Source organism: Littorina saxatilis, unplaced genomic scaffold (genome assembly GCF_037325665.1).
Source record: "Littorina saxatilis isolate snail1 unplaced genomic scaffold, US_GU_Lsax_2.0 scaffold_119, whole genome shotgun sequence".
In the NCBI taxonomy this organism is placed as follows: domain Eukaryota; kingdom Metazoa; phylum Mollusca; class Gastropoda; order Littorinimorpha; family Littorinidae; genus Littorina; species Littorina saxatilis.
Genome location: NW_027127891.1, coordinates 109,813 through 131,430, shown reverse-complemented (window position 1 = coordinate 131,430; position 21,618 = coordinate 109,813). Strand labels below are relative to the sequence as shown.

Here is a 21,618-nt window from a genome sequence, read left to right as displayed (position 1 = left end):
CCTCAATAACATTTTCCATGACTAGATCCACAGGTCGCCATTTCCGAACACGCAAACTTTTTACGTCTTGTCACTGCCAGTTTTGACACTGGCATGCTTTGCACTGAATTTGAGTCAGTTTCTACGCAGTGTCTCTTCGACAAGCAAGTCAAGCATTTGCTACGCAGTCAGATTATCGGTAATGTTTGCTGGTCCTGTCATTTCACTAAACTGGACCAGCCACTGTTTGTATCCATCTGCACTTTCGTAAATTCCGTTTCATAACCGTCACTAACACTGTGACTTGACGAACTGTCATTTTTTTCACCGCGATACACAGTTCATTGCGAAGATCTTCCTTGGTAATTCGTTCCAATTCCGCATACTTTTTGTTGTCAAGAAACAACTCGAAAGAAAGCTGGCGTGCTAAAGGTTAATTTTTTTTCTTTCTTATTTATGTTAAATTCCATGACTTTCCATGACTTGAATTGAAATTCCATGACTTGAATTGAAATTCCATGACTTTCCAGGCCTGGAAAATTAAAAATCAAATTCCATGACTTTCCAGGTTTTCCATGACCTGTACGAACCCTGTATGTAAGATAAACAGAATACTACATGGCTTCCTGTTTGATACCAGTTTTACACTAGTGTTTTGAAATATTGTTCGCAGTTTAATATTTAAAAGCACAACTTGTGTAAAACTGGTATTTCATAGGAAACCATATAGTATTCTCTATGTGGACAACAATGTCACAGGCTTACCCACTAAAGTTCTTTAGGAGCTTCTGACATATTTGCCTTAAAAACAACATGCAAAATAACTTGTGGAATCCAAAAGCACCATGCCGCATTAGTGGCCCAATTAGAGCTGCAGACTATTACGCTTTCGATGTAGCATGCTACTTGTAAAACAGAAAATGCTACTTCGTTATACAGACACTCTACAATGTTCATTTGTTCCTGCTGCTGTTTCCTTGTCTGAACACAGTTATTGCAACATTTGTGTCTTGACATATAAACATGTAGGTGCAGTGGATTATAAGATGATGCAATACTTAAAGATACTATAAATTCAAGATTGCTACACATGAAGCTTCATAAGGGCTGACAGCTCTGCATCATACACCTGCACATAAATCTTACTGACTGAGTTGATGTGTATTTACACATTGCACACCTCCCACATTGAAGTAAACAATTGAATATCTTCAGTTAATCGAAGTACACTTAAAGATGTGATCTCATTTCTTTATTATCACAAATCATAAATTGAATCATGTATTCCAAACTAAAATTTGTATTCCCTAGTAGATTTCACATGCCACTATCATTACATAGATCTTTGAATTATGAATTAAATGATATCAAGTGGGGTTTTTTAGACTTGAAGGGTTGTTGTTGACTATTTGGCACAAGCATTAGAACGAAAAATAAAATCAAGTATGAAGTTCTCTCCATAGGAATACTGTGCATCACCCTTGCATGTAAGTGAACTCAAAGTACTATGTGAACAGAACAACCAATTCTGGTCTGTTTGCAACCGCATGAACGCAGGAAAGAGATCATTGTCAGGTTGAATTACAATTAACATTGACACGCTTCCATTTGAAACTTTTCAGTGGTCATTGTGGATTGACGCCCCGGGCCCCAGATCCTGCGTTTAACTTTATCCTCGACGAACAAAACAACAGGCACCAATTGGGCGGCCGCCTCACCTGTGATTGTGTTGACCAGGTTGGCAACCGAGCCAGACAGGGTAGAATTGCTGGTACTGGTTGTCATCGATCCCGATGTTGAGGCGATGGCCTCACGATCACCCGAAACAGCTTCTTGCAGACGTTGGTTGTCTTTCTGGAGCGAGACAATGGCCACTTGGCAGGTCTCTTGCCGCTCCCCCAGCCTGCGTAGCTCAGCCAATACCGCGGCCAAAGCAGTGGCGCTTTCTTCCCCTCCTGCTGTGGCTGACTCAAACCCACCGGGTTGTCGCTGCGAGGCTGTCTGGTTGCTGGCCCTCGGCCGACCTGCAGCGGCTCGGGTCACTTCGGCTACCCGCCTTGACGCTGCCCTCTTGGGAGGCATATTCCTGTGCATAAACAACAGGATATGTGAACACAGCCTTATTTGTCAGATTACTGAGAATTACACATAAGCCTTGAACTCGTCTGCTGCTCCTTGCAGGAGTTAACAACTCCTTCACTGTTCAGCCTGTAAAAGGTGTTTAATATCCCATACTTCTGAAGTTGTCACCAGATTTTGGGAGTCTGAAATACAAACCAAAGAAATTGATTAAAATCTGGCCCAAAGTACTTCAAACCAATTGTGTTTTCTGTGTCAAACTCAAATCCTGGCACCCAGTACCCCCACCAAACGAGTTTGGAATCTCTGAGGCTCAATACATTTATGACAAACAGAACACCAACAGGAAATTACATCATGGTTCTCTGAACTGTCACACACCAACATAATAATTAATACCTGGCTAACAAATCCACATACTAACTAATGTTGGAATCTCTGAGGCCCTATAGCTTAATTTGACAAAAAGAACAACAGCGAACCATGTTTTCTGATTCTCTGAAAAATCAGCCCCACCATGAAATATTACCTAGCCCACGGTACATGTACTTTAACCAAAATAGTGTTTGTAATCTGTGAGGCACCAGCCAACACAAGTGACAACAGTACCTCCACAGGAAAAACATTTCCCGATTCTCTGCAAAGTCAAACAACGCATGAAATATTACCTAGCCCACAGTACCACAACCAACATAACTTTGGAATCTCCTGGGCACAATGACAGGTGATCGACAAAACAGTACCTTCACAAGAACCAATATTTCCTGATTCACTGAAATGACAAACACCCACCTAACAGGTAATCGACATACAGTACCTCCACAGGAACAAATATTCTGATTCTCTGCAATGTCTGTGAGGCACCAGCCAACACAAGTGACAACAGTACCTCCACAAGAATTTCCTGATTCTCTGCAAGTCAAACAACACATGAAATATTACCTGGCCCACAGTACCACAACCAACATAACTTTGGAATCTCCTGGGCACAATGACAGGTGATCGACAAAACAGTACCTTCACAAGAACCAATATTTCCTGATTCACTGAAATGACAAACACCCACCTAACAGGTAATCGACATACAGTACCTCCACAGGAACAAATATTCTGATTCTCTGCAATGTCTGTGAGGCACCAGCCAACACAAGTGACAACAGTACCTCCACAGGAATTTCCCGATTCTCTGCAAGTCAAACAACACATGAAATATTACCTGGCCAACAGTACCACAACCAACATAACTTTGGAATCTCCTGGGCACAAAACAGGTAATCAATATACAGTACCTCCACAGGAACCAATATTCTGATTCTCTGCAAGGTCTGTGAGGCACCAGCCAACACAAGTGACGACAGTACTATAATGTTATTTGTTGCCACAAAGGCAAAACATGTTGTTCATGTTTTCAGTGGTTTATTCAGGAAGCCGCAAGCGTAGGAAGGCATAGCGCATGCGCGTACCTTATACGATACAGAGCTATGCGACATTTAGGTTTACTTTTGTTATGGTTTCGTATACTCGATCGTAGTGTAGGCAATCATATTACATCTCCCTTTCCAAGATAAAAATTCCATACAGGGAGTTATGCTGGATTGTTTCAAACAAATGTCTTTCCTATTTCAATGTTCATACATCAAGAGCACACAATATTGTTGAACATTTCTGAGTCTGTTTTCAGCTTTGGAGTGTTCATGTTACAAGTTTGTATTATTAACATTACATAGTTGCTTCAAATCCTCCACAACCCTATTCACACTGTCGCCAAAGCAGAAAGCCGGAACCATTAGGCTTGGTGGAACTCCTCTGAGAGAGGATGAAGAAGCAACGTACCTTGGTGTCACCTTTGATAGACGGCAGACCTGGAAACCACACATTGCACAGGCAGAGACGAAGGCCCGGCGCAAGCTAGCCATACTCAGGAAGCTGGCAGGTACCACCTGGGGAGCGAACGAGAAGATACTGAAGACAGTATACCAGGGAACAATCAGACCCCACCTCGAGTACGGCTCCACAGCGTGGTCAACCTCAGCCAAGACAAACCTGCAGACCCTTGACCGTGTGCAAATCCAGGCCCTCCGACTCATCACTGGTGCAATGAAATCCACGCCCATCAAGGAAATGGAGAAGCTTACCACCATCCAACCCCTCTGTCAGAGAAGAGAAGCCAAGACTATGGTACAGGCCGAGAAGCTCAAGTGCCTACCCGACCACCCCATGAAGCACAGACTGAGCAACCTCACCAAGAACCGGCTCAAACGGAGCAGTTTTGTACACGAGAGCAAGAGACTTTCTCGACAGTACAGGGAAGTCCTCCCACAGAACACTCTACCTCTGACTCAAGAAGAAGAGGAAACCCCCAAGGCAACAGAGAAACCAGGCATCCAGATCTGCACCAGTGTTCCACATGTTACCTCAGGAGAAGATCAGAATGACACAGCTCGACAGGCACTCACCTTAGCCCGGATCGACGAACAGTACCCAAAAGAGGCGTGGATCCATGTATACACCGATGGATCAGCAACTAACGCCGTGCTCAATGGAGGTGCAGGCATTCTCATCCAGTTCCCTGGGGGACATACAGCTACATCCAGCGTTGCCACTGGCAAACACTGCACAAACTATAAAGCAGAAGCAGAAGCTCTCATGCAGGCCGCCTCCTTGGTTCAGGACTCCGCAGACCCTTGCTACCAAGTTGTCTTCCTCTCGGATGCCCTTTCAGTCCTTCAGGCCCTAGAGAACGACAAACTCCCACAGCTGGCCAAAGCATTACAGATGGTCAGACAAACCAGAAGAGTTGTCCTCCAGTGGATACCAGCACACTGTGGGATACCAGGAAATGAAAGGGCAGATGAGCTGGCGAAAGAAGGAGCCGTGGAAAACCAACCTGAAAACAGTGTCAGCTTTAGTGAGCAGAAGACAATCATCAAGGCATTGATGAGGCCAAGGACAAACAGAGATGACTACCACACAATGTCCAGAGAGCAGCAAGTCAACCTCATCAGGCTGCGTACTGGCCACAACAGGCTCAATGCTCACATGAACCGAAAGTTCAAGCTGGCGCCATCACCAACCTGTGCCTGCGGTCAAGAAGACCAAACAGCGGAACACATCTTACAGCGATGTCCCTTACTAGATGAGGAACGAAAAGAAGTGTGGCCGTCACCAACTCCCTTGCAGACCAAACTATACGGCAGTCGATAGGAGTTGGAGAAAACGACAACATTTATCACCAGTACTGGACTGATTGTGTAACCTCTGCGAACGCCAAGAAGAAGAAGCTTCAGGTAAAAATGCTGGAAACACGATTTGACTAAAATTGTCTTTGGCACATATGATGACATCTTCTGGAACTGTCTTTGGATTGTTCAGCTGGCTGTGGTCAGATAACAAAGAGATATGGAATATCCAGCTGCTATGCACTATAATGTGTAACCTGCTACACGGTTACTTACATACAGGTGTGACAGCCTACATACACATGCTGTTCACCTATAACAGGCCATGAATTTCACAACTAAAAGCATACTAATGCTTCTACCAACTTTAAACACAACTGCTCACTCGGCAGGAAACAGAAAAGAAAACTAAAAAAGATACAACTGCTCATACTTTGGCAGATACTAGACAAAAGGCCATTGGTTTATTCTTTATATCTAACAGGTTGGTTGATCTTTCTACCACTACGAGTGAACACAGCAGATGGCTCTGGTGCTGCTGCTGGTGAGGGTGCAGCTGGGTTGTTGACAGTTGGAGATGCTGTGTTATTTACTGGGGCTCTGACTGGGGTGTTGGCTGGAGTGTTGACTGAAGTGTTGACTGGAGTCGGAGTTTTATCAGCAACCGGCAAGTCTGTGTTTTCAGTTAATTGTTGCTGTGGCGAGTTTCTGATGTTGACTCTGTTTCTTCTCATTATTCTTCCGGTTGGTGTTTCTATCAGGTATGACCTTGGTTCCTGACATTTCTCTTTGACCACCGCTTCCTTCCATTTGCTTGAAGGTTGGTCTTGGAATCTGACGTGCTGGCCTGGGGTCAGTTGTGGCAAGTCCTTAGCCTTGGTGTCGTGGTATGACTTCTGGTTGTCTTGGCGGTGCTGTAGTCTTTCGCGAATGAGGTCGTCGGTTGGATTTCCGGTGTGTCGAGTAGGAAGATTTCCACGAGGTTTTCTTCCGGTGATCAGCTCTGAGGGACTAGGAATTTTGGGGGAAACTGGAGTTGTGCGAAGGCACAATAGGGTAAGGTCAGGGTCACTGCCGTCCTGTTTTGCCTTGATGAGAGCTTGCTTTACTGTCTGCACCTGTCTCTCAATGAAGCCATTTGACTTGGGGTAGATGGGGGAAGAAGTGACATGGTCAAAACACCACTCCTTGGCGAACTCTTGAAATGCTTTTGCCGAAAACTGGGGCCCGTTGTCCGATTTGAGCGTTTTGGGAATTCCGTGCTCGGCAAATATCTGCTTCATCACTGCGATGGTGGTCTTGCAGGTGTAGTCGTTTGGGAGTTTCCTGCAGACAAAGAACTTGCTGTAATAATCAGCGACGAGGATGTGTTGGGTGTTGTCCACTGCAAAGAAGTCTACACCCAAGACTTCCCAGGGCTGTGTCGGAATCTCATGAGGATTGAGTGTTTCCGGCACTTGGTTCTTTTGGTGCTCCTGGCAGATGGGGCATTGAGATGTCAGTTTTTCGATGTCCTTCGAGATACCTTGCCAGTACACCGAGGCTCGTGCCCTTAGTCTGGTCTTCTCTATCCCTTGGTGGGCTGCGTGCAGTTGTCTCAGCATCTCTTGCTGGAGGTTTAGCGGAATGACCACACGATCACCTTTGAGTACAATTCCGTCCTCCACAGAAAGTTCGTCTCGGAATGACCAAAATCTGCGAATCGGTTCGGGGACTTCTTGTATGGTGTCTGGCCATCCGTTGATGATTGTTGGGATAAGCTTGCTCAGAGTCGGGTCATGTTTGGTTTCCTCTTGGAGTGACTTGGTTCTCTCCGTGCTGAATCTGACCTGGCCAACAGTGAGGTCGAGATCAATGGTCTTGACGTTGCCAGGGCTCGGCAGTCTGGACAGTGTGTCTGCTACTGTCATGTCCTTGCCGGGTTTATATTCGATTGTAAAATCATACTGCTGTAGTCTGAGGAGCATTCGCTGCAGACTTGGGGGTGCTCTGACGAGAGGTTTGTTGAGGATCATAACCAGTGGTTTGTGATCCGTTTTGACGAGGAATTTTTGACCGTATAGGTAGGTGTGAAATCGTTCAACCCCGTAGACGATGGCCAAAAGTTCTCGCTCAATACAGGCGTATCGCGTTTCAGCGTCCGTCAGCGTCTTTGATGCATATGCTATCGGCTTTCCCTGCTGGAGCAGTGTTACGCCAAGACCCTTGATGCTGGCGTCTGTCTCCAGTGTTGGTGTAGCACTTGTGTCAAAGTAGACCAGCGTGGCATCCTCTGAGACTGCATCCTTTAGGGCCTGGAAGCACTTTTGATGGTGTTCACCCCAGATGAATACTGAGTCTTTCTTGATGAGTTCTCTGAGTGCAGCTGCTTTCTCGGCCAGGTTGTTGATGAATGGCGACATGTATGTCACAAATCCAAGGAACTCTTGCAGTTCCTTTTTGGACGTCGGCGCTGGCATGGCTTTCAGGTCGTTGACCTTGTCAGGATCAGGATGCACGCCTTCCGGAGTGTATGTTGCGCCAAAAAATGTGATGGACTGCGTCTTGATGGTACACTTCTCCGAGTTGAAAACCAATCCATTCTCTGCTGCGGCTTTCATGAGGTTGCACAGGCTTTCGTCGTGCTCTTCTTCTGTCTTGCCGTAGACTACAACATCGTCTGAGATGCCGGTGGCTCCTTTCACGTTTTCAAGGATCTGATCCATTTTAAGCTGGAAAATATCTTGGCTGACCTTGAGACCAAATGGAAGTCTGGAGAAGCAATATCTGCCATAGGGAGTCTGGAACGTCGTCAAGAGCTGGCTTTCTTCGTCGAGCTGAACTGACCAGTAGCCACTCTTGGCGTCTAGCTTGGAAAAGTAGCGACTTCCACAGAACTGATGCGTCAGCTCTTCAATGGTCGGAATCTTGTGGTGTGGGCGTTTCAGTGCGAGGTTGAGATGACGGGGGTCAAGGCAGATTCTAAGCTTTCCCGACCGCTTCTTGGAGTAGGCGAGACTGGACACCCAGTCCGTCGGCTCTGTCACCTTTCTGATCACACCACTTTCCACCATGCTGTCGAGCTCTTCTTTGATCGCGTCTCTGAGAGCGATCGGAGTTTTTCTTGGTGCGTCAATGTGTGGCGGGACGTCTGGATCTACCACAAGTTTGACAGGACCAGGCATCTTGCCAGTTTGACAGCTGGTCCCTCTACATCTACAATGTAGAACCCCGTTTCCTGCCACTCGCCTCTGTAGCGACAGGGAAACGTAATCTTGCCAAGGCAGGAAATGTCTGTGCCGTTATAGGCAGTCAGCTTCGTGCCGCCTTTCTCTTTCAAGATCTTGTTGATAGGTGTCCCCTCCTTTGTCAGTAGATCAGGGAACATGTCTCTAAACATGCGCAGGGGCAGTGTGTTCCCCTGTGCACCTGTGTCGACATTGACGATGACGTTGTGTTGTCCGGCTCTACGTGGAAGTTGTGTTTTGAGTCTGACGAATGCTTCGTCACGTTGTTGGGGCGTTGAAGAGACTGAAGAGATGACGACCGGACTAAAAGTTAGTTCGTCGAAGTTCTCTTCGTCGATTTCCGCCTGCATCGCCTTGATTTTCGCTTCTGACCTCCGGTGATGTCCTCCACCGCGGCTGCTTGATCCGCCACGTCGTTGCCCGCGTCCATGTGAAGGGATGCGTGGAGACTGGTGTTGCTCGGAACGGCAAACTTTGGCAAAGTGATTATTTTTGCCGCAGGCATGGCAGGTAACACCATGGGCTGGGCATTCTCGTGGTTTGTGTCGTCCGCCACAGTTTCTGCAGGTAGGATGGGCTTGAGGGGGACGGTTGTTAGACTTAATGGTACTGATACTGGCAGAGCCGGCCATTGTTTGTACAGCTGCTCTACATGTGATGCAGTAGACTCGAACGTGCGACCCATCTTTACCACATCAGCCAACTTGACACCCTTCTCTTGTTCCAGGAGTTTCCTTTGGAATTCTTCAATGGGTGTGCTCGAGATGATCAATTCTATCAGTCTCTCCTCCAATTCTGCTGCAGCGTCAAAAACACACTTCTGTGCCTGGAGCTGCGCCCTTGTCACAAAATCATCGAGTGACTCTGATTTGGCCTGCCTCATGCTCATGAGTTTGAGCCTGCTCACACGAAAGTGTTCAGCTGGCTCGATTTGTTCACTCAATTTTTGGAAAACAATCTTGGAGCTCTTCTTTTCTTCATCTGTGAGGGTCATAGCATTGTACATGCGAAGGCCTTTTTCGCCAATTTGGAGGAGTATGTGGGCAACCTCATTCTCTTTTGGCACCTTCTTTGTGATAAAATACAGTTCTAGTCTTTGCTTGAACATTGTGAAAGACTCTGCGACGTTTTCACTGTCCCATACCATCTCGGGAACTTGTTTTGAAGACATGATTGGAAACGACTTTTCCTAACCGTAACACTGTGTAACGGTCGCGAACACGTGCTCGAGCGAAGAGGCTATTACTAACAACACAACAGTGTATTCAGCCCAAAAAAGTCCGATTGTAGGCTTCTAACTAGAGGCACACTCACGGGGACTGGATCTGCTGCTTGTTACCTTTTCCGTTGCCACCATATAATGTTATTTGTTGCCACAAAGGCAAAACATGTTGTTCATGTTTTCAGTGGTTTGTTCAGGGAAGCCGCAAGCGTAGGAAGGCATAGCGCATGCGCGTACATTATACGATACAGAGCTATGCGACATTTAAGTTTACTTTTGTTATGGTTTCGTATACTCGATCGTAGTGTAGGCAATCATATTACAAGTACCTCCACAGGAATTTCCCGATTCTCTGCAAGTCAAACAACACATGAAATATTACCTAGCCCACAGTACCCCAACCAACATAACTTTGGAATCTCCTGGGCACAATGACAGGTGATCGACATAACAGTACCTCCACAAGAACCAATATTTCCTGATTCACTGAAAAGACAAACACCCACCTACCAGGTAATCGACATACAGTACCTTCACAGGAACCAATATTCTGATTCTCTGAGACTGAATTGACAAACGCTCACATGAAAAGGCATCGTAACACCAACATGTTCATCAGAATCTCACCTGAAAATTATTTCCAAGTACTCTGGAAAAACACTGATCCATACTATCCACCAACACAGAAACATACTGTTGAAACATGTCACGATATCTTGATTTGACAGAACACTCAACAATCGTGTTGATCGAAGAACCATTCCACCTTGAACTGGTTTTTAGACAAGGGACATCATCCACAACGAGCCTGTCATAAACTCGAGTTACTTCCCATCTACCGATCTGGTTGACCCCATTTAGAGCCTTCGATTTATAATGCCACCCACCCGCATCAAACAAGAAAGAAAATGTTCCCTGTTCCTATACCCGTGCTTTGTAAGCTGATCAGTCAAAACGCACAATGCAACCTGACCCGGCTACAACATTATTTAATCACACAAAAACCGACTGTGTGTGATCGCCTGACGAAGGGACTTGTACAACCTGGCCTGTCCTGACGTTGCTAGATGCACACCATCACCCAGGAAAAGACGCTGCAAATTCAGGTAACGTAAACTGTTTTCCTGCGGAAAACATACAATCATGGTCCCAAAATACAACTCTAGGGGAGTCCACAGTGCCCTGCCGAAGCAACGCATTGACCTCCATAGCTGCGGCGTTGTATGATGGATCGAAACGATACCTGCGAGATTCAAAACGTGGCATGAGTTGGCAAAGTACAACGTTGGCGACCCCCACCCTGGCACCCTGTATCAACGATACACATGCCAGAATATGTGAGGAAATCTCCTCCGGCGATCTATCACGGGCAACATCGTTGTCGCCGATCATCAAAACCAGAAGCTCCGGTGTCTCTACAGAAACCAGCGTCTGACCTACATATTTTGCCAAATCATTGACTTTCCACCCTCCCCTTCCAAACACATCTATCTCACAGGTCCCGAAACCCAAATTAGCCGACACCTGCGTGTCACTCTTGAGGAATTCCCCGAATCTGCGAGCAAACGAATGCCCCAGGACCGCGATTCTAAACAAATTTTGTGTCGGTACATCGAGGTTGGGTGACGCCATGACGTCACTCGTCAATCAGCGTGCTGGCTTTTTCTTTGGATCGGTACGAAACGAAGACGCAACAAAAAATTGCCAAACCATTTCTCCACATAAATTTCTTTTTCGCGAACATTTCCCATACCTGCACTGAATGTGTAAATAAAAAACGGTATTACTTAACTTTAAAATCAGAATCTGTGGCTGTGAAACATTGGTTCATTTCTCAGTTGTTTTTCAACAGTTTAAAATTCCTTTTTGAAGCTTTACTATTCTAATATTCAGCACAGAAGAGTTACCTGAAGTACTGTCCCCTGTCCTTTCAGACGAGCTTGTATCATTAAGGACCCAGTAAGCTTGTTGGAAGCAGTAATTGGTTCCACCAACGCATCCAACTCTTGATCAGATATCCTGGAATACACCATGCGTTGTAGCATTCCATTTTCCCTGAAAATTGCCAAACACTTTTATTACTTGCGTTGTATCGATAAACGAAGCACAAGTAAGAAACAATAATAAAAGCAAAGAAAATAGCAACACGATATGCAAACATCTAACAAAGCCGAGCAAGCAGAATGACAGGTCTAATGAAAAACAAAGAGGTACCGATTCGGAAACAAGATCGCGATTCTTTCCTTCGCTGCACAACGCAAATCTTCTGTGACCTTTGACCAAACGTAGCTTCCACATTCGATCACCATGCTCAGCTTAATATTTACAACAGCCGAGGGGGTGGAATACCGAGATGAACCTACAGAAATGTGCATCCTCAAACCTGACATATTCATCCCAACATTTAATGAACTCAAAAACACAGAAAGTTGCTTTCACACGCCATCTTTGATTGCCAGTGGTTATCAAACCGGGACCCGTGTGGTTATCCGCACGGTACCCGTGTTTCAAAGCATGGCTCCCTGGGTTGATTGTGCACTTGTTTTCTCACTACCAAAATGATGACAAAGTCAAAAACGATGTTGGTTTGTTGTCAGACCAGCTTTTTTGTCTGTCCTCGGGGGGGCATATCGATTTTTGTTTCATATTTATTGACCGCGGCCTTCGGCCTTGGTCAATAAATATGAAACAAAAGACGATATGCTCCCCCTCGGACAGACAAAAAAGCTGGTCTGTCAACAACCCATCAATTTCAAACATCTAATGTCTGATGTCTGACATGATGATCATGATGTGGATGTGAGCCCCTGATTACATTAGAAGACCACGCATTGTTTCTTCTATTAAATCACAAATGAACAAGCAAACAAAACGTTGCTTACCTTCTTAAAACTTCTTCTGGCTCATTACCAGACTGCAACAAATTGATGCAATGGTTCACCTTGTGGCGGGTCTGATCCAAAAATGTTCCCTCCAGTGGCGTCGCTATTTTGGAAGGTGAATGGCGCGAACCGGAAGCAGTATCTCTACGAGATTGTCGCTTTGCAAGTCGTACATTTTCCGATTCAAGTTTTAATTTGTTACAGCTGTATTTATTAAATACAGGTGTATTTAATGATAAATACAGGTGTATTTAAAAATAATTACACCTGTATCTAAAAATAAATACAGCTGTATTTAAACTACTCACTAATGCTCCCCCCCCTCCCCAGCTGCAATTGTCGAACACTAGGCAACTGTCACTGACTAACACACACACACACACACACACACACACACACACACACACACACACACACATCGTCACACGCGCAGACACATACACTGACATACACACACACACACACACACACACACACACACACACACGCGCGCGCGCGCGCAATTTTTTTCACTCACGCTTCCGTACCAACAACGGATAGCCAAGAGGTTCATTGGTTTGGGCCAAGTAACGAGGGCAGTTTACTTCAGAGAAAAATACCATCTGACAATGACCATGAAAGATAACATTGTTCAGAGATAAATCCACACACACACACACAAAGAAACAAATGTTAACATACATATCTATTCATAAAAAAAAATTTAAAAAAAACAAGAGGCAAAGCCTTCAAGGCTCACGTAAGAAATCGACAAACAGTAACACAAACTCAATCACTCCGTCACACATACACACAGTAACACACACACACACACACACACACACACACACACACACACACACACACACACACACACACACACACACACACACACAGTAAGCATAGGTGAAACTGTGCAAGAAAGCGAGACCCTGGATCTGCCAAGTAGTCTCGGCCCGCTCACAATAACAATGACCGAGACTTTCAGTAATTCCTTTGCGTGACGTCTAACCCTCTTACGTCATAATGTGACGTCTTCAAATAGTTTCTATCACACACGTCAAACACTTTTGACCGAGACGTAATCTTCTTATGCGAGCTTTATCCATAGACTCGGAAATGTTAAAGTTTCTATCACACACACACGCACGCACGCACGCACGCACGCACGCACGCACAGACAGACAAAGTTTATAGCTAGGCAGCTTACGTCGATTTTTTGACGGGATGGGGACAGATCTGGCAAAAGTGTCAAACTTTGTGAGGCAATTCTGTAGACCCTACTTATTAATTTTTTGCTAGGCCCCATTAAATTTGGCCAATACAGCCCAGTCATGTGACGTCATCAATTTTTCCATAGCATTAATAGAGGAAAATACTGCATTTTCATGTCTAAGCAAGATATTTTAAAAATGTAAAGGCAATATGATCAATGCAATGAATAAAATCAGAAAAGGATACATTTCAAATAATGTTTTAATCAATAAACATTAATATTTTTACGAGATATTTGTTTATGGTTTGATAAAACTCGAAAATAAGGCCAAAAACATCATGTCGCGACATTGTACGTAACTTGCTTCCATAGTATCAATGAACATGACAATTAAACATTAATTTGTTTCAGAAATATTAGTGTTTATAACTGCTTATTCAGCCCCTAAAGTTTTCAACATTTAGGAAAACGTCTTTAAAGCAATTCTGGCATGTACATCGGCAACCGCAGCTGGAACGAGTATGTGGATATCCATTGATCTATTTGTCACAGCTGCACTTGCACCATCTTGTGCATTGCCATCCAGCTTTCCTGCAACCACATGTGGTGCCACATCCTCTTGCACCCTTGCATGCACATTTGACTAGTTGGCTGCAAGCTTCAGATGCTATTGGCAGTGTCGTCCAAAAAGGGAGCCAAGCCTTGCTGTCCTTGTCCAGAGTCCAGCCCCATCCCTCTGGAGATGGTGCTTGCTGCTGGGCCTGGTCAGCAGTGGTCCAAATGCTTGCCTGGTATAGACAGCACGGTTTGAATGCTGTAATAATGTTCCCTGTGTGGGAGGAAGGGCTTCCGTCATCATCTTGTCTCTGTGGCAAAACAGCTCTCTGCGGGCCTCATCAACAGAGCCCAGCTGGCTGGTTTTGTCATACAGGACAACTGTGAAGCGTTCCAGCAATTTGGCCGACTGTCACGAATGGTGCCGCGCATACTGACCACCATGATTGCCAAGCTGTTGAGCATGCCTATACTGAGAAGGACGATGGTGCCGATGTAGGAGTCATGTAGAAGGTAGCCCTATAATCGCAATCGCCGCTCTCAAATGTTCTCTTGACCCTTTAAATCCTGGGACAGCCCCAGTGACAACAGTTGTTGGGACGCATGGTATAAATTCAACAACAACCGGACAGAGTATATGGGGGAATAAGCTGCGGCAATGACAAATAGCACGGACGTACAGTCCCCCCTGAAGAAGCGAACAAGGAAATAACTTACCATGAAAGTCGCAAAAAGAACTCCGCGAGACTTGGAAAGACAAAGTCGTCGCTACCTATGGCCCAATTACGCTTTAACATATGTATGCCCGGCATTTTGAGGTCATTGGAACATCGGAAATCGGATCGGGTCTACTTTACTGAAGCCAGACAATGATCATGAGGAAGCAGACACAAAGATACTGCTGCATCTACAAAATGCACTGCAGACTGGGCCCTGTGCTTGCTTAGTTCGCACTGTGGACACTGACGTCATCGTCATCAACATTGGAAATTTCCGCAAGCTTCAAGCAATGTGTCCAGCGGCAGAGATTTGGATTGCTTTCGGCACAGGAAAGAATTTCACGTACTTTCACATCAATGCCATTGCTCTAGCCCTTGGAGAGGAAAAGTCTACAGCCCTCCCCACTTTCCTCAGCTTCACCGGTTGCGACACGGTCTCTGCCTTTTTTGGCAAAGGAAAACTGTCTGCATGGGCTGCATGGAAATGTTATCCTGCAGTAACAGAGGCCTTTAGGTACATTGAAGAGAATCCTTTTGTTGCCATGGAGTTGAACACCCACCACTTCAAATTGCTGGAACGCTTCACAGTTGTCCTGTATGACAAAACCAGCCAGCTGAGAGGGATGGGGCTAGACTCTGGACAAGGACAGCAAGGCTTGGCTCCCTTTTTGGACGACACTGCCAATAGCATCTGAAGCTTATCCACATACTCGTACCAGCTGCGGTTGCCGATGTACATGCCAGAATTGCTTTAAAGACGTTTTCCTAAATTTTGAAAACTTTAAGGGGCTGAATAAGCAGTTGTAAACACTAATATTTCAGAAACAAATTAATATTTAATTGTCATGTTCATTGATACTATGGAAGCAAGTTACGTACAATGTCGCGACATGGGTTTTTGGGCCTTATTTTCGAGTTTTGTCAAACCATAAACAAATATCTCGCAAAAATATGAATGTTTATTGATTAAATAATATTTGAAATGTATCCTTTTCTGAATTTATTCATTGAATTGATCATATTGCCTGTACATTTTTAAAACATCTTGCTTAGACATGTATATGCAGTATTTTCCTCTATTAATGCTATGGAAAAATTGATGACGTCACATGACTGGGCTGCATTGGCCAAATTTAATGGGGCCTAGCAAAAAATTAATAAGTAGGGTCTACCGAATTGCCTCACAAAGTTTGACACTTTTGTCAAGTCGGTCAAAAAATGACAATGAATTCAACAACATCAGTTACTAATTAACACATATATAGCCCTCATTTTGATTATACTATGCAAGAAATTGATTCAAAATATGCATATGCAATCATCTCGAAAGGGGGTACACAATGCACGCAGCGAACCGTCAACAAAACTAATACTGAGGTGGATGCCGGGGGGTGGATGGGGGGTTTGCAGGACTGAAAAAGTCGCTGAACTTGCTTGCTGGCCGCCGCGCTGCTACTAATGACTTCGGTACTCGCTCTCTCTCGGACTCCCCCTTATCGGTTACCATTGTTTCATTCCAGATGGCTCTCCTTCACTCATCACCTACCCCCTGCCCTCCAACCCTCTTCCATTCCTCGCATTCGTTCCCACGGGACTTGCTATCACTTCCCCCTGCATTACCTCTACACCCCCCCCCCCCCCTTTCCCGCATATCTGTCTCGTTTAAATAGAGTTTATTGTCGCTAACCGCTCCCTCTAAACTCACACTTAAACTACTCACTAATGCTCCCCCCCCCTCCCCAGCTGCAATTGTCGAACACTAGGCAACTGTCACTGACTAACACACACACACACACACACACACACACACACATCGTCACACGCGCAGACACATACACTGACAAACACACACACACACACACACACACACACACACACACACACGCGCGCGCACAATTTTACACTCACGCTTCCGTACCAACAACGTATAGCCAAGAGGTTCATTTGTTTGGGCCAAGTAACGAGGGCAGTTTACTTCAGAGAAAAATACCATCTGACAATGACCATGAAAGATAACATTGTTCAGAGATAAATCCCAAATAGGAAGTTACACTCGTTATTCCGCCCAATTCAAGAAGAAGTATTATATAGTTAGAAGTGTTATGTTGTACTAGTTGAAGGGGTTTTGCGGACTATATGCAATCTATACGAGTCAATCACCTTGGGCGGCAGCTGATCTAAGTAGCCTAAGTAAGCAGTGCTTTTCCAGTCCCCCATCACCTTGACGATTTCACCCGGCACGCCACAACTCAACGCCCACGCGGCGCCGCCCCGCCGGAAACTGTGACTAGAGAAATTCCCTCCAGCAACAGCAGCAGTTACACGCAGTCTCTTATTGAAATCAGATCCTTTGATCGGAAAAACCTGCGCCTTGGGGCCCATCGGTCCCAACACATGAAACATCTCAGTCACTGCGGACACTGGACATAAAGGATGTGAAGGCATTGCAGGAAGCTTTATTTCCACGGAGCGTTCTTTACGCTGAATTGTCTTACTCCATTGAAAAGTTATTGACACACTGTCCGTCCCCAAAATCACCACGCGATCTCGTGTAAGCTGCTTATCGGGATCAAAATTCCCGTTGTCCTGGAACAAGTTTGATTTTCGGAGAACTCCGAAGAAAAGCACCAAACACGCCGCCCAAAACACAATGTCTTGTTTACAAAGAAAATTCAGCTGGCGCTTGATAATATGTAGTAGTTCAGGAGTGATTGGGGTTTTCTTGTTTACAGCACACCCTTTAGATTTCTCAATGCCTTTAAGAGTGGTCTGTACATACCACGAGTCTTTAAAGGGGTGCGGCAAACCACTTTCCAGATGAAGGATGCGAATAATGTTTATGTACTGTTTAATGGACGACGGTTTTAAGCGTCTGGCTAAGTACGCTGCGTATTGCGCAACAGTCTGCTCGTTTACAGGCACAGGCATTATGTCCATCTCCGCACAGAAGCGTAAATATGAAGTGAGGTGAGTGCGATATGTCTTCTTGGTGTTATCAGAGAAGGCGCTGGCCCTGTAATCTAATACCTCTGCTGTCAGCTGAGCGCCTAAGCGGGATTCCTGACCTGGAAAGAAGGAACACAAGGGCTTGGTCAGACATATGGTCACACAGGTTCACGTTGGGGGGTCTCCCCCGGTGCCAGAAAGTCAACAGCCGCACTAATTCTTCGCGCCGCCTGGGCTCGTGAAAACGTGAAATAGTGTCAGCCATAATGTTTACACAACCGGCCACATGCACCGCCGCAATGCTACAGTTTACTTTAGCACATTCCCATGCCATTTTCCGAAGTAAACTGTTGACATACTGATTAGTAGATCTGCCCTTATTGATAATCGCTTTTGTCACAGTACTATCAGTATGCACAATCACTTCTTGTCCGCACCACATCGGTGCCCATCGTGTCACAGCTTGTAACACAGCACATACTTCTTTAAAGTTTATGTGTAAATCGTTCGCTGCCGGCATGTCTTTTTCAAAGTAGGTGTACTGCCAGTCGCCTTGCCAAAAGGCACCTGCTGCAATATTACAAGCGTCCACATGGACATGCTGTTTTGCATTGTGGAAATAATACACTGTTCCATTAAATACATGCATAAAAGAAAGCCACCATTGCACATCTTTCTGGAATTCGCTAGAAAGCTTTGCTTTGTGCCGCTGCTGCTGGAGGGGTTTGATTGTGTCCAGTATCCGCCGCAGAAAGAATTTTCCTCCTCTGACAGCTTGACAGGCCCAATTAAGAGAACCCGCGATGCTTTGAAGCTGAGTTTTTGTCGCGCGCTTCTTTCCTTGAAATTGCAGTAGTCGCCGCCGCAGTTGCTGCAGTTTGTCACTTCCAAGTGACAGAGTGTTGTTCCGCGTGTCGATGTCGACTCCAAGAAATGTGATACGTTGGGTGGGCCCCACCACCTTCTTCCAGCTAATGTTGAAGCCTAGTTCCCTCAATAATCTAATTAAAGAGAATAACATGTCGTTGCACTCCTCTTTTGTTGCTGCTACTAAAAGAAAATCATCTATATATGCTAACACACCAGGCATGCCTCTCCTGGCCATGCACCTGCGAATCGCCTGTGAAAGTCTATGGAAATGTGACGGTCCAACATTGCTACCAAATGGAAGTCGACTGTCAAACAAATAAGTCGGTGTCTTTTTACCTTTGAAATGCCACTTGAGTCCCGTTACACAATAATCATCCGGACTGATGCACACTGAGCGATATGCGGACTGCAAGTCGACTTTAGCACACCAATAATCTGTCTTTGCTAAGGCGCACGCATCAGAGACTGTTTGAAACTTCACCGACTCAGGGACGGAGTAATCGTTCATTGCCCTACCTGTTGGTTTGCTGGCGTCATGAATTAGCCTAACGCTACCATCTTCTTTGGGGATCGCGGCGAGTGCGCTTACCACCGTTGGCTTGTTACTTGCCATTATATAATTTCCTTTCGCTATTTGATCTAACAGTTCTTGTTCTACCACGTCACGATGATCGTACGCTGAGTTATGATTGCTTTGTTCTGCCGCTAACACACATGTTTTATGTTTTTCTGTTACACGAAAACCGTGCTGTATACCGTCTAACAAAAATTCTCTGTCACAATCGCCCTCTAGCACTGAGTGCCACATTTGAGATTTTGCACTAATAGATGCATGATTTCCTAAAAACGCACAGTTATGAGGATCTAATTGAGGGAACGGGCTGGAATAGGTGGGGCCTACCGTTGTGTTGTCAGTTCGCTGCGCTGTATCCTAGGCATTGGTGTTTGCTGTCGCCTGGTGGTCTTTGCCGGGGTGCTCCTTTCCACACGTGTCACACACGTGTTCGAACCTGCAGCGGGACCCGTAGAGGCATGTGCCTTTGTTTGTGTACTGCAGGCACACCTCCTTCCCACTGGGTCCCACAGGTCGTCGAATACCGCCGCTTCCCGTCGTGGCATTGCCGCTTTTGTTGCCAGGAACTTGTTGGGCATGCTCACGGAGAATCACTGTGGACAGGTGGGAGTTGGGGGTTCCCCAAGCAAACCCGCTGGTAGACTGGCGCTTCCTGTATTCGTCATCGTAAAGGAGCACCGACTGCCAGGAGAATCTTGCGCCGAGCTCGCCCACCATCTCTGTATAACCGAGGTAAGCTTCGTGGTCGAAGTCCACGGTGTTCATGAGTTTTGCCATTATTTTAGCATTTGCCACGATCCAGTGGCAGGGGGATACTTTCTCCAACTTTGGTTTGTTGGCCAGCTTGAGCGTGACACCTCCCCCGAGCGTCACCTCTTCCTCCACCGCCATAGAAGCCGGTACGAAGTCAACAATTCGTAAATAAGTCTCACCTGGTGAAGCAGACTGTATGGCCATGTTGCCAAGAAGACCCTGGAGCGGTGCCACTTGGTCGGCAGCACGCAACGGCCCTCCCCCGTACTTCTGTTGCAGGTCTGCCACTGCCGCTTTTAATTCCACTATGTGGCCTCGTTTTAACTTAAGGCTTTCCAGGTCCTTTTCTCCTGCATATTTCAAGGCACTGAGGCTTGTGAACTCCTCTTTTTCCAGAACCTCAATTACAGGTTGGGGCAGATTTGTTGCCCAAGAAGTAAAATTGAACTCCATGGTTTTGCAGGACTGAAAAAGTCGCTGAACTTGCTTGCTGGCCGCCGCGCTGCTACTAATGACTTCGGTACTCGCTCTCTCTCGGACTCCCCCTTATCGGTTACCATTGTTTCATTCCAGATGGCTCTCCTTCACTCATCACCTACCCTCTGCCCTCCAACCCTCTTCCATTCCCCGCATTCGTTCCCACGGGACTTGCTATCACTTCCCCCTGCATTACCTCTACACCCCCCCCCCCTTTCCCGCATATCTGTCTCGTTTAAATAGAGTTTATTGTCGCTAACCGCTCCCTCTAAACTCACACTTATTTTTAAATACAGGTGTAATTATTTTTAAATACAGCTGTATTTATGATTAAATACAGCTGTATTTATTTCAAATTACAGCTGTAATAGTTATGAGACAAACGGCTTTCCATAGAAAACCAGTCTATGACGGCCAATTTTAATCTTCAAATGGTGGAGAGCAGTCGCCAATTTAATCATGTTTAATTAATTATTTAGCATACTTGTGGTGCTTTATTGAGCAAACCGGGCCAGGTGCGTCTTAATTAAGGTACACTAAATTCCCCAAATTCTTCAAATCGGCCGAATTCGACCAAAAAAACTCCAAAATGGCGGCGTGGACACTATGTTTAAGTGTTTGCGAGTGCAATTACGTTACACGTAAACACTGTTTGTGAAAATGCCTCTGCCCATGCATTATCTGAATATTGATTCAAATATATCTCTTTATGTCTTTTTGTCAGCTTTGCTGTTTTTACTGCTGACTCTAAATCTGTATTTTTCGCCGCACATGCTCATGTGTGTGTGTGTGTGTGTGTGTGCGTGCGTGTGTGTGTATGTGTGCTTGTGTGTGTGTGTGTGTGTGCCAGTGTGTGTGTGTGTGCGCGCGCGTGTGTGTGTGTGTGTGTGCGCGCGCGCGTGTGTGTGTGTGTGAGTTTGCGTGTGCGTTTGTGTGCGCGCGCGTGTGTGCTTGTGTGTAT

General features: G+C 45.7%; 1 protein-coding gene and 1 long non-coding RNA gene across 2 annotated transcripts in view; one reads left to right on the top strand and one right to left on the bottom strand.

The window, feature by feature from the left end:
• Positions 1-21,618, top strand: part of LOC138956242 (uncharacterized) — a 173,472-nt gene that overhangs the window by 106,607 nt on the left and 45,247 nt on the right. The gene's annotated exons all lie outside the window — the stretch shown is intronic.
• The window catches only part of LOC138956246 (uncharacterized), an 87,922-nt gene that overhangs the window by 48,946 nt on the left and 17,358 nt on the right, over positions 1-21,618 (bottom strand). The gene's annotated exons all lie outside the window — the stretch shown is intronic.